Below are 9,501 nucleotides of genomic sequence, written 5' to 3'. Positions count from 1 at the left end.
TCTCTCCGCTGTCTGGAAGTGGGTGTGTGGCAAGGAGCTGATGTGTGAACACTCGGTGGGATGAACTTTGCACTGAAGGTACAGCTAAAGTCTCATTTTGCCTGAAGTATGAAACCAGGAGTGGCTAAAGTAAGAACGATCATGATGTGGCCAATCCGGAGCAATGTGGGACAAACAAACTCTCAAAGCTTTCTTTGGAAAATACAGGTGCATACTTTCAGCACAGAACCCTGTGCTTTTGCAGTAATATCATCTTACTAGGGGATTGGTATACAACTGTTAGCTAAAGTTAACAAAATAAACTCCCCTGATATTTTGGTAGGTAGGTAAGAATGTGTAGCCATCAGAGCTGTAATGAGGAATAAACCAAAAATAGATGATTCTGTATGATATGAGTCTGAGGAAATTAATCAAGCTAGAAGTGATTAAAAACATAAAATCTCAAGTTTTCATGGGATCACAGGATTAGGCAATTCCTTAGCAGAATGGAGATCACCAAAAGATTATGAAAATATTTTTGGAAAGAGCTAGAGGGAGTATTAGATCATTTGGGCCCCTCACTACAAGAAGGACATCGAGGCCCTGGAGCGTGTCCCAAGAAGGACAACAAAGCTGGTGAAGGGTCTGGAGAACAAGTCTTATGAGGAGCAGCTGAGGGAACTGGAGGTGTTTAGCCTGGAGAAAAGGAGGCTCAGGGGAGACTTTATTGTGCTCTACAATTACCTTAAAGGAGGCTCTACTGGCATAGGGGTTGGTCTTTTCTCCCAAGCACCAAGTTCTAAGACAAGAGGAAATGGCCTTAAGGTGTGCCAGGGGAGGTTTAGGTTGGATATCAGGAAAAATTTCTTCGCTAAAAGGACTGTGAGGCATTGGAACAGGCTGCCAGGGAAGTGGTTGAGTCACCATCCCTGGAGGTATTCAAAAGCCGTGTAGATGTGGTGCTTAGGTTTAGGGTTTAGCGGTAGGCTTGACAATGCTAGGCTAACAGTCGAGCCTGATGATCTTGGAGTTCTCTTCCAACCTAAGTGATTCTCTGATTCTATGATAGCACGCAACGCTACCACTCAGGAAATGTGACTGTGCCCTTCTCAAACTGCTACCAGTGTCCTGCGTACTTGGAACTAGCCAATTTATCTCCTGTTTCTCTTCCACTCTTCACTTGCCCATGTAGAACTGCGAACTTCTTAGCGTTGGTGCTCCTCCTCATCACGTTTATCTACAGCTACTTCCCATGACAGTACCTGCTGCAAAAAATGTGGGACTACAGATCATCACGGACTGACTGACTGTCCTCCTTTGACAAAACATCTCAGCATCGTATTATCCTAGCTGGCCAACAGATATACAAGGGGCACATTGAAGGCATTTAATTCTTATACCCATAAGAGATGCAGATTGTGGCAGGCAACTTGTTAAGGAAGTGTAAATAACAATACCACAGCTGCCAAACCTTTGCTGAATTGTCCAACCAGATGCATTCTCTGGAATGCTCCTTTAATTATTTTGGCAAATTATTTTACTTTTTTTTCCTAATTTGTTTTTACTTTTTCTTTCTTTTTTTTTTTTTTACCTTTTTTTTTTTTTTTTTTCCACCAGGGGTTTCTCCCATGCTGTGTTTGAACATAGGCGATGCTGTGAGAAAGGCAGCTCTGGATTCCTGTTGCCAGCTTCATAGCCTGTAGCCGGGAGGAGGGAGCCAGACTGAAGATTTGCAGGCCAGCCTATTAAACTCGAGTCACTCAGAAGAGGAGCACCTCCAGTGAAGAACCACAGCCAGCCTGAATAGGAATCCCTCAATGACAAACACAGCTTTATAATCAGGGGCTCAGTTTCTGTCAACCAACATCTGTTACGGTAAGTGCCTCACCTTCACAATGCAGATATTTCCATCTCGTCCATTTTTAGACTGGAATGCTCTTCCTATTAGGGTTTCCAAAAATAAAATAAAATTAAAAAGTCCTCAAAGATACACGACCAGGGAAGTCATATATCAGAAGAAAAGAAAAGAAAACAAAAAAAAAAAAGAAGGAAGGAGGGAAGGAAGGAAGGAAGGAAGGAAGGAAGGAGGGAAGGAAGGAAGGAAGGAAGGAAGGAAGGAAGGAAGGAAGGAAGGAAGGAAGGAAGGAAGGAAGGAAGGAAGGAAGGAAGGAAGGAAGGAAGGAAGGAAGGAAGGAAGGAAGGAAAGAAAGAAGGAAAGAAAGAAGGAAGGAAGGAAGGAAGGAAGGAAGGAAGGAAGGAAGGAAGGAAGGAAGGAAGGAAGGAAAGAAAGAAAGAAAGAAAGAAAGAAAGAAAGAAAGAAAGAAAGAAAGAAAGAAAGAAAGAAAGAAGAAACAAACCCACCAAACCATGATCTCCCATCTCCTTTTCCAAATTTCACTATTTTTTCCAATTATTTCCTTAAGTACTTATCTCCCTGAGTCCTTGGGTCTCCAGATGGACTGGAGATTTTGCCATAACAAAGATGTCAGACAAACTCCTGACACACACAAATATGAGTGCTGTGAGAACCTGGGTCCAACAGGTGCCATATAAGAAAATACTTAAAATGAATGTGGACTCCAGTACTAGATCTTAAAATGTCAGATCCTCATGGCTATGGCCTTGGTATAATCTCAAAATACGTACATTTCATCCAATGAGAAAATTGCTCTATTTCTTAGTCCAAATGCAGCTGGAAAGAAGTTAGAGAGGTGTAAATCCCACCTGTTTGCTGCTCCAATGTAGGAGAAAAGGACCAGGGCTGGAGCCAAGGCAGGGCACACGTTGCCAGTGACACAGAGACATTCTGAACTGTCACTCTTTAACGTGTTTCTAGGAAGGTGTAGATGTGCCTCAGTGGCTTGTCCATAAACTGGGAAAGACCTAGCATAAAAACTAGAGATTTAGCTTAAATAGCAGCAGTGATCCTGCAAGCAGCATGAGCGGGATAGATTAGGCACAAATTTGCACTCATTAGGTCACTTACTCTCCCTAGATTTATAGCCACAATGTGGGTGTTTTATATCCCCCAACGTACATTTACAGTCTGTTACCATTACCGTACCATTATTCATCATTATTTTTAACTCCAATTTTTACTTTCCCAAGAAGTTTCAATAATTTTAATTGATTTTTTTAAAAAACAGAAATCACTGGCTAAGCCGATGTATGCCATGCCTACAAAAGTGGATTTGGCAGAGGAATAAAAATTCAGCTTTGAACTCCTTTGCAATCTTAGCTGTGGAGCCACAGGAGCTTATTGCAGACCAGTGGAAAATTTGATAAATTTGCCATTGGCATTTTGGAAGATATATGAGATTAATGCAAAAAGTAAAGAGGAAAGGCAGAAGTTCCCACTGAAAGTTAACCGAAGGTTAGATATTTAAGATTTCATTCCAGCTTTGTATTTTTGCTGCATCTGACTGCAGGTGGTGCCCTGCCAGGTTGGTATCAATGGCTGCTTCAAGCAATGAGGTGTGCTTCAGCCTCAGCCTGTGTTAAAAACAAGTTCTTTGCAGATGCACTTTCATGGTACCCAACTAAAGACACGAAAAAGGCCTGAAAACAATCAACTTATTTTTTCTATTGGGCTATTTAAGATGTCATAACAACCAGATCCAATCTTCACCTTCAAAAATAAAAAAATAAAAATTAAATAACATGTAATTTTAGTCCAGAACTTCTAAAACCTTGCTTACAACAGTAAAAAAAATGAGAGACCAAAAAATATTGCACAAAGATTGTCTTTCCTTGGGCTGCTAAGAACACGTTGCTATTCCTTAGACTAGTAGAAACATATCCATTTGTGAGTAATGTTGCATTGCAGGGTCATATAAGAACTACATTGGGTATCAAGAACCGCATGTCTTTCCTAAGGGTGAAATGAACAACAACAACAACAAAATTAGTAGAGAAACAGGTTACTTTCCCAATTTTTGCATCTCTCCCACTCTGGAGCAGAGGAAGTGCTTATGGTCTCTGCTCTGGATTAATCAGAAGGTAGGGGAACCTGGAAGGCATTTGTCTTTGAGACATTATCCAGGCCTTTGGAATAATGATCCCAGAACAGATTTCAGGTCTATTGTTAGACATGGATTAAGGTTAATCATCCTTAATAATCCAGAAAATGTTAATCATCCCCTGAGGAAGGCCAGCTCTGGACCTCAGCACTACTTAAATCTGAGCTACAAAAGACAAGGAGACATAACGTTTTCTTTGGTGGCCTTCTGCAACAAAAAAAGTAGCAATGACTGAAGCATCTATGAACAACTCATCCCATAAAGCCTTGGATTGCCAATACTGTGTTTAAGGGCTGTTTTTTAAAGCTAGTTAACTATGACATCATAGGGACTTAAATGTTTGATATATTAGATTTGCTCCTAGTTAAGCCAGCTATAAGTCAAGATCCGCTACTTTTTTCTAGAAAATAGTTAGTTTAACTTGTTTGAGCAATGACAGTAATTAATATTTTATTAATACTTCCACCACCCTACCAAAAAAAGAAAAAACAACACAGATGACCATGTTCGTGTGTACGCATGCATTGCATATATGCATTCATATCTGTGTGAGTGTACACATGTGCAAAGCTAGCTATTAATCTCATTCCTGAGCATATAGATATATTATCTTTATAAATGTAACCATATATATCTAAGTATAAATTGCATACATAGAAACACGTAGTATACATGTGCATGCAAATAACAATTTGGGAGCTGGTATGGGCCAGAGCCCATCCAACAGGCAGTTTAGGTGTGACCATGCTGTTAATGTCAATGCTCAGGTTAATGGCATTGATGTAGGTGGTGGCCTCCAGGAATAAGCCCCACCATTGCTTATCCCTGCCCACAAAGCTGTTGGGGTTCTCAAAGCCAAGTGATGGCTAAGATGTATGAAAAGCAACCCTACAAAGAGAGAGTACAACTAAAGAATACCATTGCCCATGGTATGTGTGAGACAGCTTTTGTAAAGCTGCATTAGGTTCTGCTGTGATTACATTAAAAAAAAAAAAAAATGTTTATGAAATTAGAAGAGTTCCTAACTAACTTGAGTTCAGAAAATCTGCCTTGGACTACAGACATATAGGCTTCTATTTATTTAAGAAACATTTAAAAAGAAACTTAATTGCAGGTTAAATGGGAAGAATATTTATGATACTGGGGAAGGGGGAGATGATAACTCATCATTCAAAATCAATATAATTAAAAGTGGGAGAAATAAGGATAAAAAATGCTGACTAAATATAAGGTGTAAATTTTATACTGTCACTAATCATTAACATGATTTATTCAGGCACAAAGTACTGTTTTTAAAGACCTTAAAATTAAAGTCTTTTTAACCATGTGAGAAGCCATGGATGGAGGAAGAATCACAGCGTCAAGGCTAAAACTGGAGTTATATGTTTGATCAGAGGAGATTCCCGTCACAGTGTCCACCAGTCATAAACCTAACCCATAATAAATCTTTTATCCACAGGTATGTCATCTGTGGATATGTCTTCCCCACCATTTTTCTTTGTCTTTTAACTGAAAAAGAACAGCATTCTCTCACTCCTTCCTCCTATTTGCAATATTTCCTTTTCACCATTTTCATTTCCTTTCAAACCAAGTTTGACACTTACTGCTTTAACATTAATGTTGCTTTTGGCCTGCTCTCCTTTCCTAGTGTCTAGCCCTGTTAGAAGAGGGGCTGCAACCCTTGGTACCGAGTGCAGTAATAAGACTGCTGGAGAGATCTTGCATGCTTTCCTCTTCCCCTGCAGAGCCTACAGACGAGAGTTAGCGAGACAAGCGAGATTTTTGGACCCCAAGTCTGCCACAACACACAAAGAGAACCTATGAAGGACCCAGTTCAGCAAGCCACAGAACCCTGTGCCATTTTGTTTGTCCCATTAGAAGGTAGTTTGTCTAGTAAAGAAAGGGGATGGAAGGTGCTTCCTGGGAGGTAGCAGCTTTGCAGAAAACACATGTAAGAGCGGTACATTGATGAAATGGGCTATGAACACCTCTCTGAAATGTTTTTTTTCTTTTTTTAAATTATTATTTTATTATTATTTTTTATCTCCACACATTGGTTATTCAGCCACATCTAAGGCAAAAATTAAGCCCCAGCCATGCACATCACTTGCTCCTATTGCTTGTTTAACACAATTGCTACCAAAAGACTCCTGCGCTTCCCGTCTTTTGGATAGCAATGGCATCACTGCTAAACTCAGACAACACTAACCATATTTAAGGAATCACTGGTCTTTCTCATTAGGATCCTATAGGATTTGGTTTTCCAGAACTGCAGCCTCTCCAAAGCCACGTTAAAAATAGGCTTGGTAATACTTTTCACATTTGTAGGCTGTCACAAACAGTTAGCAGGGAAGAAGTCATTCAAATGCACATGACTTTGTAATTAAGGCACCTAACTCTTATAAAACCCATTTTTCACAGAAGCAGTGACTTTTAATAAAGTGCAGTGGAGCTGTGGGGGATTCTGTGGTTTCTGTGTGCAGGCCTTGTGCGAACATTTCGACCCTCAGCCCTGACCACAGAGACCACAGTCATCAGGAGAATATTTATTTCCACTCCAGCACTTGTCTGGTCTGGTGGACCAGCCCCTGAGCAAGGGGCTGTGCGGCCAAGGGCATGGGCCCTTGCAGGAAGCTAATGACAGCAGCTCCCCTTTGCTGGGCCTCAGTTTCTCCATCTATAGAATTGGGATGATGACTTCTTCCTTAGGAAACTGTCTTGAGATCTGGGGATGAACCAAGCAAGATGTTATTATTTTTTCAGATGGGGTCACTGAGGAACGCAGAGGTGATGGTAATACTGGTGAAGATGAAGGGAGACTTGGAAATGAAGAAGTCCATGAGTCCTGATTCCCATTCCCATGTGTTCTCTGTGGGATGAAGCTCCTTTCAGTCAAGGCCTCATGAGGAATACGATGCAGGCAATTAAAACCTGGAAATTAAACTGATGAATCTCTTATCCAGACCAGTAGGAGGATCCCATGGAAACACTCTGTGCATGTAGTAACAACACACTCAAAGCCAAAAACAAACAAACCAAACCAAACCAAACCAAAAACAAAACAAAACAAAAAGATAAAATTAAAAAGCCATTAGATAATCACTAGAAATTAATTGAACTTCACTATTCATTCCATTTCACCTGCTGAACTAAGTCAGGGAAAATATCTGATTATCAGGGTGATGATAACACTTAATTCATGCTGCAGATTAGAACAGCAAAGGATGAAACTATTCCTTACTGGCATTCATCAACCGGTCACAGGACCAGCAGTAGTGGTGTGAACACACTACCTGGTAAGCTTGGGATTTTGGAGTTTTTTTTACTCACTTCTTGCTTGTGACACCTGTCTAGCTGCGGGTCAGGGTGCCCTTCACCAGGACTCTGGTACCTTCGTGCTTCTGCCGCCTGGTTCACCCACAGGTCAAATAATCCCCTCATTTAACTGATCCTTTCTCTGCTCTTGCGTAGGCAGAGTGTAGACTTTTGATAGCCATTTGAACTCTTGCCGTGGGATCTCTGTGACAGGTAACAAGGTTTATAGTGAAGGAAAAAGCAATAGATTCATCACCGGCACTTGCAGGCTTCTGACACTGTCTCATATTCACTTTCCTAATCAGGTGAGGGAAACATGGGGCTAGATAAAACTGCTGGAGGCAGGGGACAAGGATTTAGATATATGTGCCCAGAGAACAGTTATCAATGGTTCATTGTCAAAACAGGAAGAGGTGCTGGAAATCCAGAAAACACGACTTGGGAGGACAGATTGATCAAGTTACATTTATTAGCCAAAAGAGAGAGTCTTGATGGGATAACAGCCCCTGAGCACAGAAAAGACTGTTACAAAGTGCATTGGTATGATCTGTCCTCACTGGTATGACAAGAGGTGTGTTTACTTTGCTACAAATAAAAATTCAAACCAGATAAAGAAAAAATTTATGAGGGTCAAGAACATCACTAGATTCAAGACAGGGAAATCTGCATCCTTGGGGGTCTTTAAACACAGGCTGGATAAACTCCTGCTAGGAAAAACAGGTCTAATGGGCCCTGCTTAAGGTGGGAAACCGCAATAAGTTTTCTTGTGTGCACTTGAATGATGTTCTGAAGCTTGATGTGCTCCTGGCTGGGCTTTGGGCATCCAAATCTCATGGTTATTGGCTGTTGGCAGCTCACTGCACCATACATAACATGCAGAGATACCCCTCCCTCAAGATGCCTAAAATCCTCTGAACTGCTATAGGCAAGACTGGGGCAAGATTGTGGTTGTGCAATGGAAAAACATGGGCAGATGGAAAAAATATAGCAGTTAAGCCAAGTGTACAAGATTGAGTCACGTGAAGCCCTGACTCTCTTCATTGTGCTTTGCCCAAAGCCATCTCAAACCTGCTCTGGAGCAAGGAATTATATCAGAACTGTGTGAGCACGAGGTATGAAGTACTGGAACACCTCATAGAATGGTTAGGATTGGAAGGGACCTTAAAGATCACGGAGTTTGAACCCCCTGCCATGGGCAGGGACACCTCCCACCAGCTCAGGCTGCCCCCAGCCCCATCCAGCCTGGCCTTGGGCACTGCCAGGGATGGGGCACCCACAGCTCCTCGGGGCAGCCTGGGCCAGGGCCTCACCACCCTCTGAGTGACAAATTTCTCCCTCATGTCTGATCTAAACCTCCCCTCTCTGAGTTTAAAGCCGCCCCCCCTTGTCCTGTCCCTACCCCTGACACAGAGTCCCACCCCAGCCCTCCTGCAGCCCCTCAGGCCCGGGCAGGCCGCTGGGAGGTCTCCCCGGAGCCTTCTCCTCCCCAGGCCCAACACCCCCAGCTCCCTCAGCCTGGCTCCAGAGCAGAGGGGCTCCAGCCTCTGGCCCATCTCATCGCACGGTGTCAGATATTGTAACTCAGCTGATGCTGACACAGCATTCCTGACCCTCTGCTTTCAGCATTCAGAAGATAAGCTGTTGAGGATTTTCCAGAAAGAAATAATTTGAAATTTGTTGAGCTGCATCAGGAAATGCTGGGTCCTCGTCTGGCACTGAGCGTAAAGCTCAGCAAAGGTGACAGCACTGTAGAGTGGAAAAGCAAAATGGTAAAATCTCCCAAAAAATCTAGTAGGTGGAAGGAAGCACTGAGGTGGTTTGGGGGCTCACAGCAAGGGCATTACATGGAGGATCTTGGGGATTTAGGAGTCCTCTGGGACAGACTGAATTCAGTCCTTTGCACACACACAAACCAGACACGCCGCTGAGACTGAGTCTGGTGCTGAGTTAAACGTGCGACCTGGGCTCCTGGATCTTGCACTGGGAAAAGGGAGTCCAGTCAGGAGGAATATCCCTGCTGGGATGAGCGTTTGTACTTGCTGGGATATGTGCTGCTTTGGGATAAATCCAAGGGAACCCAGTAAGAGCTCACCCAGTCTGTCATTTACTATAGTGTTCAACAGATTTTGGCCCAGATCCTAGTCCTTTTAGAGTCATGTAGTCCACTAAACAGTGATTTCACTACAAA

At 42.5% G+C, this 9,501-nt stretch overlaps 1 long non-coding RNA gene across 1 annotated transcript; it reads right to left on the bottom strand.

Annotated features, from left to right (window-relative positions):
• Nucleotides 1-468: 468 nt before the first annotated feature.
• LOC136790548 (uncharacterized) lies at nucleotides 469-4,688 on the bottom strand. The gene is made up of 3 exons (XR_010830683.1): nucleotides 2,704-4,688; nucleotides 1,868-1,920; nucleotides 469-1,244 (listed from the first exon to the last, which is right to left on the bottom strand). It is a non-coding gene; the product is annotated as an uncharacterized lncRNA (long non-coding RNA).
• Nucleotides 4,689-9,501: the final 4,813 nt, after the last annotated feature.

This window comes from Anser cygnoides, chromosome 3, assembly GCF_040182565.1.
Source record: "Anser cygnoides isolate HZ-2024a breed goose chromosome 3, Taihu_goose_T2T_genome, whole genome shotgun sequence".
Lineage (NCBI taxonomy): Eukaryota > Metazoa > Chordata > Aves > Anseriformes > Anatidae > Anser > Anser cygnoides.
This window is presented reverse-complemented; position numbering and strand designations above follow the sequence as displayed.